A 12044-nucleotide genomic window follows, 5' to 3' on the forward strand; every position below is an offset into this window, starting at 1 on the left:
AAGAGAGAAAAGGGACAGAAACCAGACTTCACAAAAATAGTATTTGAAGTAAGAACTCCTGATTCATGTCTTTAAAAGATTAATACCTGAGCTATATCAAGCAATAAAGTATTCCAGTAAAAAATAAATATAAAATGCAGAGCTGGAAGAAAATTACAGATAGTACCATAACAGAAGAGCAATGGAATCAGACACATAATGCCCATAAATTTGTTCCTGCAAAAAGCATTACATAAAATGTTCCCAGAGGTAAGCCAGACTTGGTGGAGGTATAATTAATGCCAGATTGAAAACAGGCAACATATGTTTTGGAAGTGCCCAGATATGAGCAGATTTAAAGGCATTTACAGCCTTCCATAGTGATGCTATTGGGTTATGAATGGCAGTTTTGGGAATTCAAATTTTATAGGTTCATATGTGTTTACTAGGCTAATGACCACAAGGACCTTTTTAAGCCTAGCCATGCATCCCAAATCTCTGACAGCTTTTAGTACCCTTGATAAGTGTAAGCAAGGGCTTGGGAGGTAAAACATTTTCAAGCAGGGCATGGGAGATAAAACATTCACAGGCAGCCTGTGTCCATTGGAGAGACACTGGTGCCAAACCAGGGATGACTTTCATGTTCCCCATCCAACTTCCCAAGTTACACTTGAATTGGGTTAGGGAGGAACTCTACTTCAAATGGATGGGGAGCCTGTCCCAAAAGAAGAGGTAGTCTCTGGGATACATTTATTTATTTTATTTTATTTTACATTTGTTAACCGGGAAAGTCTGACTGGATACAAGTCCATTTTCAGTGGAGGTCCAGGGAGAAAAGCTCCAAGTGTACATAACTAGTGTAATTACAATGAAATTATTGGTGATTTATCACAAAATTTAAAAAATGTTTTTAACAATATATACAGACAGGTACAATTTCTACTCACATACACACGGGATAGGTTGGACGTTAGTATCTGAGAATGAAATAGTTAGTGATTTTATCTTAAAAAGAGGGAAATTGTAACAAAAGGTGGTAACATGCATGGTATCAGTTTAACTTTAAATCTTTCAGTAGGAGAGAGATTTACAAAAGTCTAAGCAGTTAGAGGATCAAAGATTTATTCTTGCAATGAGGTTTTCATTTATAAATTCTTACTAGATATATATACAGGTATAGATTACATACCTGTCTCTCCAGCAGGTCCTATTTATATCACAGGCAAGGTTTAAGTCTTTAGTATGGGTAATTCTGGTGCTGTTTATTTTGCAGATATGCAGGAAGTCCATCAGAGTGGGGTCTGATCATGCCTTGTATGCCAGACATAGATCTCCCCTCAAGAGTCTGTAGGAGACAGAATACAGGTACAGGGCCTTGAGGCAGTCTGCAGAGGACATGTTACTTATGCTCTGTATTCTTTTACTGAGGATCCGCTGTGGACATTCCAATTGTTAGGTATGTGTGGTTAGGTTCATACCAAAGGGGGCATTGTACTCAATGATAGGTCTAATAAAGGCCAAATGTTGTGGAACAATGACTTCCTTAGACTTAGATGTCATACCCTTGTTTATAAGTTGCACAACGTAGAATGATTTACTCACTACTGTAGAAATGTGGCGGTTAAAGGCTAGATTACTCACTGTGTGTGTCCCCAGGTTCATGACTACCAGGTCAAATCTTAGTGGTATATCATTAATATGATAGCAACCAGGGGTGGATGACATCCGGAAGGATGCTATTATGTATTTCTGGGTGTTCAGTTTTAGTCCATGGCTCTTGAACCAGTTGTTTGTGTGTGTCAGCCCTTCCTGGAGAACATTTGTGTCGGTGGGTGATTCAATGACAGCTCCTAATTTGTAATCATATGCAAATTGCCAGAGGCCACTGACATTGGCCTTGACTTCAGAGAGGTAAATGCTAAAAAGGAGCAGTCAGAGGATGTATCCCCGAGGCACTGCACTTGTGACTGGCCTCTTTGTAGATGTGAAATCTCCAGTTCTAACTTGCTGAGTCCTGTATGTGAGCCAGCTGGCTATCAACCAGGTGACATAAGGGTTTGTACCTAACCTTTTAACTTTGGTAACAAAGCCCAAATGTGAGATTGTGTCAAATGCCTTGGCCAGGTCAAGGTAGATAGTGTGAACTATTTTGCCATCATCCATTGCTTTGTTGACCTTCTCAAAGAAGTCCACCAGATTGAGCAGGCATGACCTGTACTTAATGAAACCAAATTAGGTTAGGACTAGTGTCTGGAGGTTTCCTATGTCATTATTGATCAATTTCATGTTAATTCCTTCCATGGCTTTGTATATAAGACTAGTCAGACTTATGAGTCTGTAGTTTCCAGGGTCTGTAGATGGCCCACCTTTGTGCAGAGGGATGACTGTTGCTGTTCTCCATTGATGAGACATAAAGCCTGTTTGAAGACTACAGTTAAATAGCAATTCCAGAGATCCTGATAGATCATGTTTCATGCTTTATAGAAGAGATCTTTGGATATTGTCCCGGCCCACTGATGCAGTGTTCTTGACCTTAGAGAGATCATTAAGGACTTGTTCCCTAGTGATAGTAGGGTGAGTTATATTTGATGGTATTCCCTGAGCGAAGGTTGATGGGGAGAGAAGGGTAAATTCAGAGATGAATTTCTTGGCCAGTATGTTTGCTCCATCTTCTGACTCAGCATAGGTGGCACCTTTTACAACAAGCTCTGCACACAATTGTGTATTGCCTTTGAGGTTGCAGACAAAGCTAAAGAATGCTTTGTGATTGTCCTTGGTCTAGGAGGCCAAACATACCTCAAATTTGGCTTTGGTAGACTTTATTTGTTTAGTATGAGAGTGGTTTTATCCTGCTGGATGCTGCATCTCCTAATTTTTTGCCATGGTTTTCTTCCTTCTGTTATGCAGCCTATCAATGCTATTATTTACCAGAGTGGCTTGTTTTTTTAAGTTAGTTCTGTACTTCTTCCTGGTGGGTATAGCTGCCCTATGCAGCTCTTTCCATGCTTGTATAGGGATTCTGTGAACAGTTCTTTGTAAGCAGCAGTGTTCACAGGATTTGGGGGGGGCTTGAAATTTTGCCAGGTTATCATTTAATAGTGTGAAATTAGCCATAGAGTAGTTCCTGAATATTCCAGGGTTAACTGGGGGTCCAGGTTTTATTTTTACTTCAAAAGAGACCATTTTGTGGTCTGACATTACCAAAGAAGACATTATACTAGGGGGTGTGCAGCACACTTCATATTAGTGAGGACCAGATCCAGTATGGTTGTAACCCTTGTCGATGTATTGATAATCTGGCCAGGGAGTTTGTCTTTACAAAATCCAGGAATCTCTGTCCCTGTATGTTTGGTGTCGTATATGATTCCCAGTTAATATTGGGGTAATTAAAGACATCCATGAATATGGTATTGGGTTGGATGGTGAGTGTTTCCAATAAGTTTAAATACATGGTATGGGTTTTCTGGGTCATAGAGAGGGGTATATAGCTTTATCGAAGCTGGTTTGGAAATCTGAAAGAGTAAATACATATTATGTGGCCTAAATAACCTTAACACTGTTGCTGGCTAAGAAACATAGTACCAAAAAATTGAAAACCCAAGAGGAATCAGCAAATGAGCTTATATTGTTGTTAAATGATTTGAAGGGACCTCAATTTCAGGGATATGGCACAAATGTAAATGCCATACACAGGAAAAAAAATGGAAGACGTGAGATGAGGGAGTAACACAATATTAGATTACACTCTTGAGACAGAGTAACTGGAAACACTACAGCTGCAAGGACATTTGAAAAGAAAGGATAAATATAACCACAAAAGAAAGCAAACTTGGCCTACATAATGTTCAATCCTCCCCAGTAATGTTTAATTGTTCAACTGTAAGTTATAAACCAAAGCACTGAGCTCATGTAAAATAAGGCATACCTGATTTTAAAAACTTAAATAAGGTTCCATCCATCATGGTACATGACATGTGCATGCAGACTATACAAAACAGTTGTTGTCATTACTTTTTTTTAATTGCATGAAACAGTTATTTGTAAAAGCACACACACAAAAACGAGCAGAACAGCAATGCTGAGAGATGTACTCCACCTATATATTTTTTTCCTTTGTGATGAAGTTTATAGGTTCAAAGAAATGTGTCACTTAAAACTAAAGATATTCAGTTAATCAACATATTATGTATATGTTAGAATTTATGAATTTGTTCATTAATATTCTAATAACCTGCTTTGTTCTTTACAGGGTTTTGGCAGCTAACAGACATAAAGCATTAAAATTCATACTGGATGGGGGTAGCAGTCTACAACATTGATACCTAAAGGCAATTTGTAGAATGCCATTTCACCCATTCATGCATTGAATGTCTTCAAACGTTGGAAGGTAACCTGCACACATGGAGAAAACCCACATAGACAGAGGAATCAAGTCAGCTTAATGATGTGAAGAGCCAGTTGACACGAGATAGAAATGCTACAGAACGTATCGCTGTACCACCCATATTTAACATCGGTAAAATAAGAAATATTTCATTTTGCATCAGTTTCAGAGTTTAAAGGACAATTTCATATTGGAAAAAACACTGTATGCTCCATCACTGAAATATGATTTAATATTAAAAATAACATACTTCAAACAAATGTAAGTAATGCATGTCATTTTATTAGAAACTACATCAGAAATAGTGAGATATAGTTGAATGTCAAATAAGCCTACTGGTCATGTTCTCACATGGCCCAGGATAATCCTAGAATTTGAAAAGCTGAAGTTAATATTAATCATTGTGGAATGCAATTCTTTCAGTAATATATTCCATCATTTTCTAAAAGTGAATGTGGACGTGGGGTCCATTCTTATTTCCGAAGTAAGCATTATACCTTTTTTGCATTATAATGAAGGACTTCATTTTATTTTGAAATACATGCATGGCCAACAGTAATAAAAAAAAAAATCACAATAATAAAAGTATACGTATATAAATATTAATTCATTTTTTCTTTTAGCAGTGTAAAGCTGCTTCAGATTTCATGCAAGAGAAGCAATGATGCAATCCTAATGATAACAGATATACTTTATTATTACAGATAGAAAACATAAGTGAATGTGTTTTTTGCATTATAGATTAAGTGTCTTGGGGTTCAGTCAATAATTAGTGTTTAGCTTGCATATTCTCTCCATGTCTGTATAGGTTTGCTCTAATTTAGATGGCTAATGTACTTTGTAATGTACTGTACTTTTGACCTTCCCCATACCAATGATCATACATGATTGTTCAGCAAAACATAAAATGGCTAGGATAATAGATCAGTACAAGTGCGTGACCAGAGAGTTGCCTAATGTTGACAGATTTATTGAAAGGGCAGATGTATAGAGGGGTTGTATAAATGGATGTGCTATTCCCAGCAGTAGTACACTCATTGTTGTTCGTCTTTCGGCTTTTTCCCGGTAAGGGGTCGTCACAGCGGAACTCCAGTCCGCTAATGATTGGCAGTAGATTTTTAGTAAATGCCAAGGTGTCAGCTCGACGCCCAACCTTCAACAAAGGCACGCCCAATTACACACGCATGTCTTTCGAACGCTACCCAACCGTGGGGGAGGGCATGCAGACTCCACACAGAAGGCTCTCCTAAGCCACGCTGAGAATCGAACGGGAGAACCTCTTGCTGTGAGGTAACAACGCTACTGCCATACACTCATTGTACCAGTGCGAAATGATAAAGGTGGTACAGTGCAAACACAAATATCTACCAAACTTAACAAGGGAGCATTTTTAAGATATCATGGAAGTACAAAATGCAACTAACATACTACAGTCATTTATACGTTATATATAAGCTATGACCATCCTTCTGTGAATATCTTGTATACAAACTGAAAGAATAAGAACTTTGCATGCAAATGTATGTTACATACGGAAGTCTTCATGTTTGCTGTGGCCACTCTCCAAAGTGTGGTCATTTGTCCCCATATTGACCATAGCATGTATGCATATATGTTTGCTGCATTTTCATAATGGGATAATGTTTATAACTATAAATTTCTGCACAGAAAGGTTGTGAGACCTTCCAGACAGAATCCATATCATACACAGAGAAAGACACACACACACACACACACACACACACACACACACACACACACACACACACACACACACACACACACACACCAAAAAAAATCATAGCAAATGTAACACACATAAATACACACACACAAAAAAACTCGTAATCAGTAGGGCTGACTTTAACTTGGGAGTTACATATGTGACACCTTGCCTGAATTATTTTATTCCCACACTAATGCAAAAAAGAAAGAAGACATGAAAACAAGAAAAGAAAAACTTTCTCTAAGACAAAAACATTATAAAATAACAAGCTGATTAAAAACACATAACAAAGCTCTGTATTTACAGATAGCCTAATCACTATTTATTATTTATTATTATTGAAGATTCAGGTAAAAAAGATCTGTAACTTCACTGGAGAAAAGGACATGCAGTTGTACTCTATGGGAGCACATAGCTACGACTGATAACTATGAATGAGGAACCACAAACAGGCCAAACCTTAGAAATTACAATGAAATGGACATTTTGGGGTTACTTATCATCAACATTGCATCAGACATGTTATGGTTAATGCATTTTAACACATTGTATATTTCTTTTGGGTTCTGTACTGTACGCTGACCTTCTTGAGAGGGTCTTACTAGAATGGCCAACTAAACATAAACATTTTGGATTTATTTTTGTTAATAAAGTTGAAAAAAAAAAACATACTAGGCAGACTGAACGTTTGAATTAAAAAATAAATCTAATGCCACTGATGATACTTTTGAATGGCAATTTTCTTGACACACAAGGAACATCTGGGTAACTAAACACTGTTTTTTAATATTAGGTTATACAATACTACTCAACTTTTTAGCACAAGAATTTTAGACAGAGCCAAAATAATGGGGTCAAACAGTCCAAATCTGGGACAGATTTTAACTATTGTTCTTATAAAATTAGCTGCTAAAATAAGTTTTGCTTTAGTATGCATTTTATGAAGTGACTGAAGTCTGCAAATCAAATGCCTGCCATTATTTAGTGACTTCAGTGTTCAATGATTTACCACTGAACCATAAATTTTATGAAAAATCAAAAGTATGAGGCAGAAATCTGGACACTCTGTGAAAGTCTGGAGAGTTGACAGCTATGGGTTACGCAAAGAGTGAGAGATTTACTAAAACGCTTTCTTAGAAAGTGTTCCCCACTTCATTTGAGGTCAGAAAAGTTGACAATACGGGAATGAGATGAGGATGTATCAGAGATTCCCTCTTACTCCGATGTATAGTACTTTACATGATTCAGATATGAAGGTCAAGGAATGTATAGCCCATATTATTTATGGTCAAAGACTATATCACAATAAAAGATGGCACCAACAAGTAGAAATAACTGCAAGAGGGTGAAATTAGCAGGGCTAGATGTTATGATGCAAGTTATTTTAGTTATTATGCAAACATGACCACTCACATATCTTGTATATACCTTCCCTGTTTTTCTTGGTTTGAAATATTGTATGTCATCGATTTCAATGGACTCTAGTAAATGGATATGTTGTCGAGTAAGTATAGATTTAAGTAGTTCCTGTACACATTTATGAAAGGAGTTTCTCGTGTATAGTTTTCTACTTGGATACAACACACTTTTTAATCTTTTTTTAAATCGTGGAAGTTAATTTTTATATATTCAGTAATGTAATAGTAGCTAGTTTTATTTTTATAGTTGTTATGCTTTTGTTTGGTTTAATTTTAATTAGTTTAGATAATCAGAATCACAGCTGTTTTGCCAGTAATGCTGTTTTCATATTAGATAAAGGCAGTCATCATTTAATTTATCTTTTTATTCTTTTATTTAAGTCTTTTCATTTTTAACATTTAAGCATTTTTTGAAGTTATCAGAATCAAGGCCTTGTGGGAAACCATTGAGGAGTGTGTCTTCTGCAAGTTTACTCTGGAAAATTTGGTTTATAGTCTGGCAGGGAACTGATTACAGTCCAGCTCTCTGCATATGTAGGTGAGTAGATAGTTTGATTTCAACATGTTACCATTTCAGTATTGTGAAATTTCAACAACATACTGCGGTGGTGGTGCTGCAGTAGCGTTGTCACCTCACAGTAAGATGTTGTCCTGTTCGATTATCAGCTAGAGCGTCTTCGGTGTGGAGACATGCGTGAATGGGCATACCTTCGTTGAAGGTTGTGTGTCAGGGCCGGCAACTCGGCACGTAAAAATCTACTGCCAATCATTAGCAGACCGGAGTTCCGCTGTGACGACCCCTAACCGGGAAAAGCCGAAAGATTCAACAACAACAACATACTTTTCAGTGTTGTGACTTTCAGTATGTTGCTTGCTTCTCATAAAGATGACAGGGACCTAATTGAGCCATAGCACTTGTGAGGTTAAGATTATACACATAGCTAATGTGGACAGTTAAACTATCCTCAGGGAATTTGCCTAGACATATGTACTTATTTGCTGATATTGTGATAATAAAAATGTTAAGTGAATGGCTGAAAGAATTGTTTTTAGTTTAAATACAAAAAAAGATATGCCTTGTAGCTAGTTCATAAGCCAACCTTTAATATAGGCAGTGACATCAATGGAAACATGGCTATTCACTAATGTGTCATGAGAAAGCATGCCCGATGCCTTTATCAAGTTAAAATAAATTATATCAGCTGGAATTCCCTTCTCAACTGCTTTCAACACAGAAATACAGAAACGTAGACCATGAGTACTGGCTGTTACTGAAAACATGCTGAATTAAATCAATTAGTAATCAGAAAAAGCCACAAAACATCTGAAAAGGGACACTGGACTAGTCATACCTGTTTAGCACATACGTAAAATAAAGAAATAAAAACTGCGGAACACATTCAAATAGCATCCTTTTAAAGTACGTAGGACAAATGGTAGTGAAGCTCGTTTGACAACATCCAGTTTGACTGTACCAGCAGCTTTATATACTGGAATAACAACAGCTGATTTCTGAAGCTTAGGGAGATACCTAGATTAAAAACTGAGATGGAAAAGAGACACAAAACACTTCAGGATGATGTCTTTAGCTGACTAAGGAAATGATTGTTTAGGCCATCCCGGCCTACAGCTGAATCTTGTCTTATTTTGTGTAAGGATTCCAGCACTCATGTGGGTTATATTTGTGGACACTAATGGTGGCTATTAATAAACTGAAATTCTACTACTGAACCCAAACAAGCTCTTTCGTGCAGAAGTCTTCAGCACTGTTGTTTTGTGGGGTTATGTTTCTGTATTTTATATGTGCAATGTGTGAAGTTGAATTTAGGTGTACAGTAATATTTTTGTGGAGTTGTGTATATATATGCATTCTGTGTGAAATGTGTGGTAGACATGGTCCATGATTTTTATTTATTTATTTGTTTGCATTTGTTTACCAGGATGGTTCACTGGGTCATAAGAGCCCTTTTTGAATGGAAGCTCGGGTTGAAAAAAATCCACATTTTACACTCCTATTTTACTGTTTTTCATTTAGATTTACTTTTTTGGGAGTTTTTTTAGGTGGACTAGTATATTTTGGCACTGTATATGGCTGTGCTTTGCATTCATAATAACGAACTTTAGGTTTTAGTGAGTTGTATAAATATATCATATTTAGTGAAGTTTAGATGGAAGTTATACTTGCCAAAAATGATAATAAGGTTGTTAAGATCCAGCAAGGCTTAAAGTTAATCTTTGGTGACTAACCAGATATGGTAGGTAACAAAATGAGAAAGGCTTTTCAGTGTCTGGGTTTTCGGACACAGATAAATATTTTTATTACACCTTTTGATCTAGGTCCACATTTAGGATATTATTATATATAGATTAGAATACATTAGACTGAGAGATATAGATAGACAGATAGAAAGATAGATAGATACATGTTTACATACATACATACATGCATTCATAGCTGCACTCAGGTTAACAGACAGAGAGACAGTTTACAGCACAGATGCTGGACACTGTTGACCTTTGATTTAGATATTGATAAAACTAGACTGCCATTGATAGATGGATTAAACATGAAGTGTTATCCTAAGGAAGACTTAATTGACACAAAGATTTATTTATAGAATCATTACATTGATAAGAAGGGCAATTTCAGTCCATGTTCTGAACATACTGTATTTAATATAAGCTTTGCTACAGAACTGGATACAGGAGAGCTTGAGTGACCATCACTTAGCCTAAGACATCCATGTCCTGTTTAATGAGAAAAGATTTACATTATTGAAAAAGGAGTCAGCAGGATGGTATACAGGTTTAGAGAAGGGAGAGAGACATAATTTGCAAACATTAAACAAATAAGTTGAATGAAATATAGTGCAATACAAAAATAATACGAATAAATAAATATGGGACCTATTCACCACTGATAATAGCAGCTAGCAATAACAGTATCTATGTATCCAAGCCAGCAGATATCAAAGAAAACTGAGACCTGAATATATATACTCTGGTACAAGCCATTCAGCATGGAGCATGAATGGATCCATGTTAATATAGGGTCATGTCCACTGGCTAAATTATGCAAGAGGGCAGATGTAATAGAGAAGGTCAAAGCGAGACCATTATGTGGCTCAGTACTAATGATAAAATTTTAAAATATTAGAACAAATGTGCTAATCCAATTTCTTTCTGGAATAAAGTTGTGTTTGGATTTATTCTGTTGCCTTTGTGTTGGTTTACAAAAGAGCTGTTTTTTTCATCTATCCTACTGCCTTTGTGTTAATTTTGGGGCCAGTTTGTCATCGTTTTGGATTTCTGCTTACAGAAAAAGGAGACAGCAGGGTGGTATACAGGTTTGGAGAAGGGAGAAAACATAATCTGCAAACATTAAATAAATAAGGCGAATAAAATATAATGCAATACAAAAATAATACACTGCGATAAATGTGGGACCGATTCACAGCTAGTAGTAACAGTATTAACAGTATCCATGTGTCCAAGCCAGCAGGGAAAAGAGAAAAGCCTTTCTTATTTTGTTTACTACCATGCACCATGGAGCATGAAGGGATCCATAATAAAACGGGGTCATATTCACTGGCTAAATTCTGCAAAAGGACGGCTGTAATACACAAGGTCAAGAACAGACCATTAAGAGGCTCAGTACTAAAGAAGTAACTTGATGAAGAAAAAGGTTAATTCAAACAAATGTTTTGGGAACCTGAAACAACTGATTAATTAGTCTGATTTACTATGTTGTCTTGCTTGCATAAAGGTAAACTCGCAGCTCTAATAGGGAAAAAATATATATATACACATATATATATATATATATATATATATATATATATATATACACACACACACACACACACACACACATATATATATATATATGTATAATATATATATATATATATATATATATATATATATATATATATATATATATATATATATATATATATATGGGTCTAGGTTACAACGTCGACAGATGAGAAGACAGACAGTGAAATCACCGACGCCAGAAGATCGACAGATGAAAACACCGACGCGGAGAACACCGAGATGGGGAAAGGATGTGTAAGTATGCAGTAGTGACGGACATTAGGGTGCGAGTAAGGTAAGTGTGCAATGTTGGCGGTCTGTAGGGGTAGGGGTGGGTTAAGTGAGTTAGGGTTAGGGCGCGAGTTGGGTAAGGGTGCAGTAGTGAATGTTTTGGGTTAGGGGCGGGTTAAGTGAGTTAGGGTTAGGGCGCGGGTTAGGTAAGGGTGAAATAGTGAATTGTTTTGGGTTAGGGGCGGGTTAAGTGAGTTGGGGTTAGGGCGCGGGTTAGGTTAGTGTGCGATAGTGACGGACCTTAGGGTTAGGGTTTCGGTTAGGGTTGTGGATAGTTGTGTATGTAAGGTTTAATGTTTGTTTGTTAGGATTTAGGTGTGCTTGTGTTGTGTGCGTGGTTTTTGGTCAGGGAATTTGTTTTATTTATTGGTTGTTGTGATGATGTGTTGAGTGTGTGCGGTGTCGTGTTTGTGAACTGTCGATGATG

At 36.7% G+C, this 12044-nt stretch overlaps 1 protein-coding gene across 4 annotated transcripts in view; it reads right to left on the reverse strand.

The window, feature by feature from the left end:
• LOC122787161 (tyrosine-protein kinase ZAP-70) overlaps window positions 1-12044 on the reverse strand; it is a 730437-nt gene that overhangs the window by 454771 nt on the left and 263622 nt on the right. The window lies entirely within an intron of this gene.

Source organism: Protopterus annectens, chromosome 13.part0, assembly GCF_019279795.1.
Source record: "Protopterus annectens isolate FY-2018-M chromosome 13.part0, PAN1.0, whole genome shotgun sequence".
Classification (NCBI taxonomy): Eukaryota; Metazoa; Chordata; order Ceratodontiformes; family Protopteridae; genus Protopterus; species Protopterus annectens.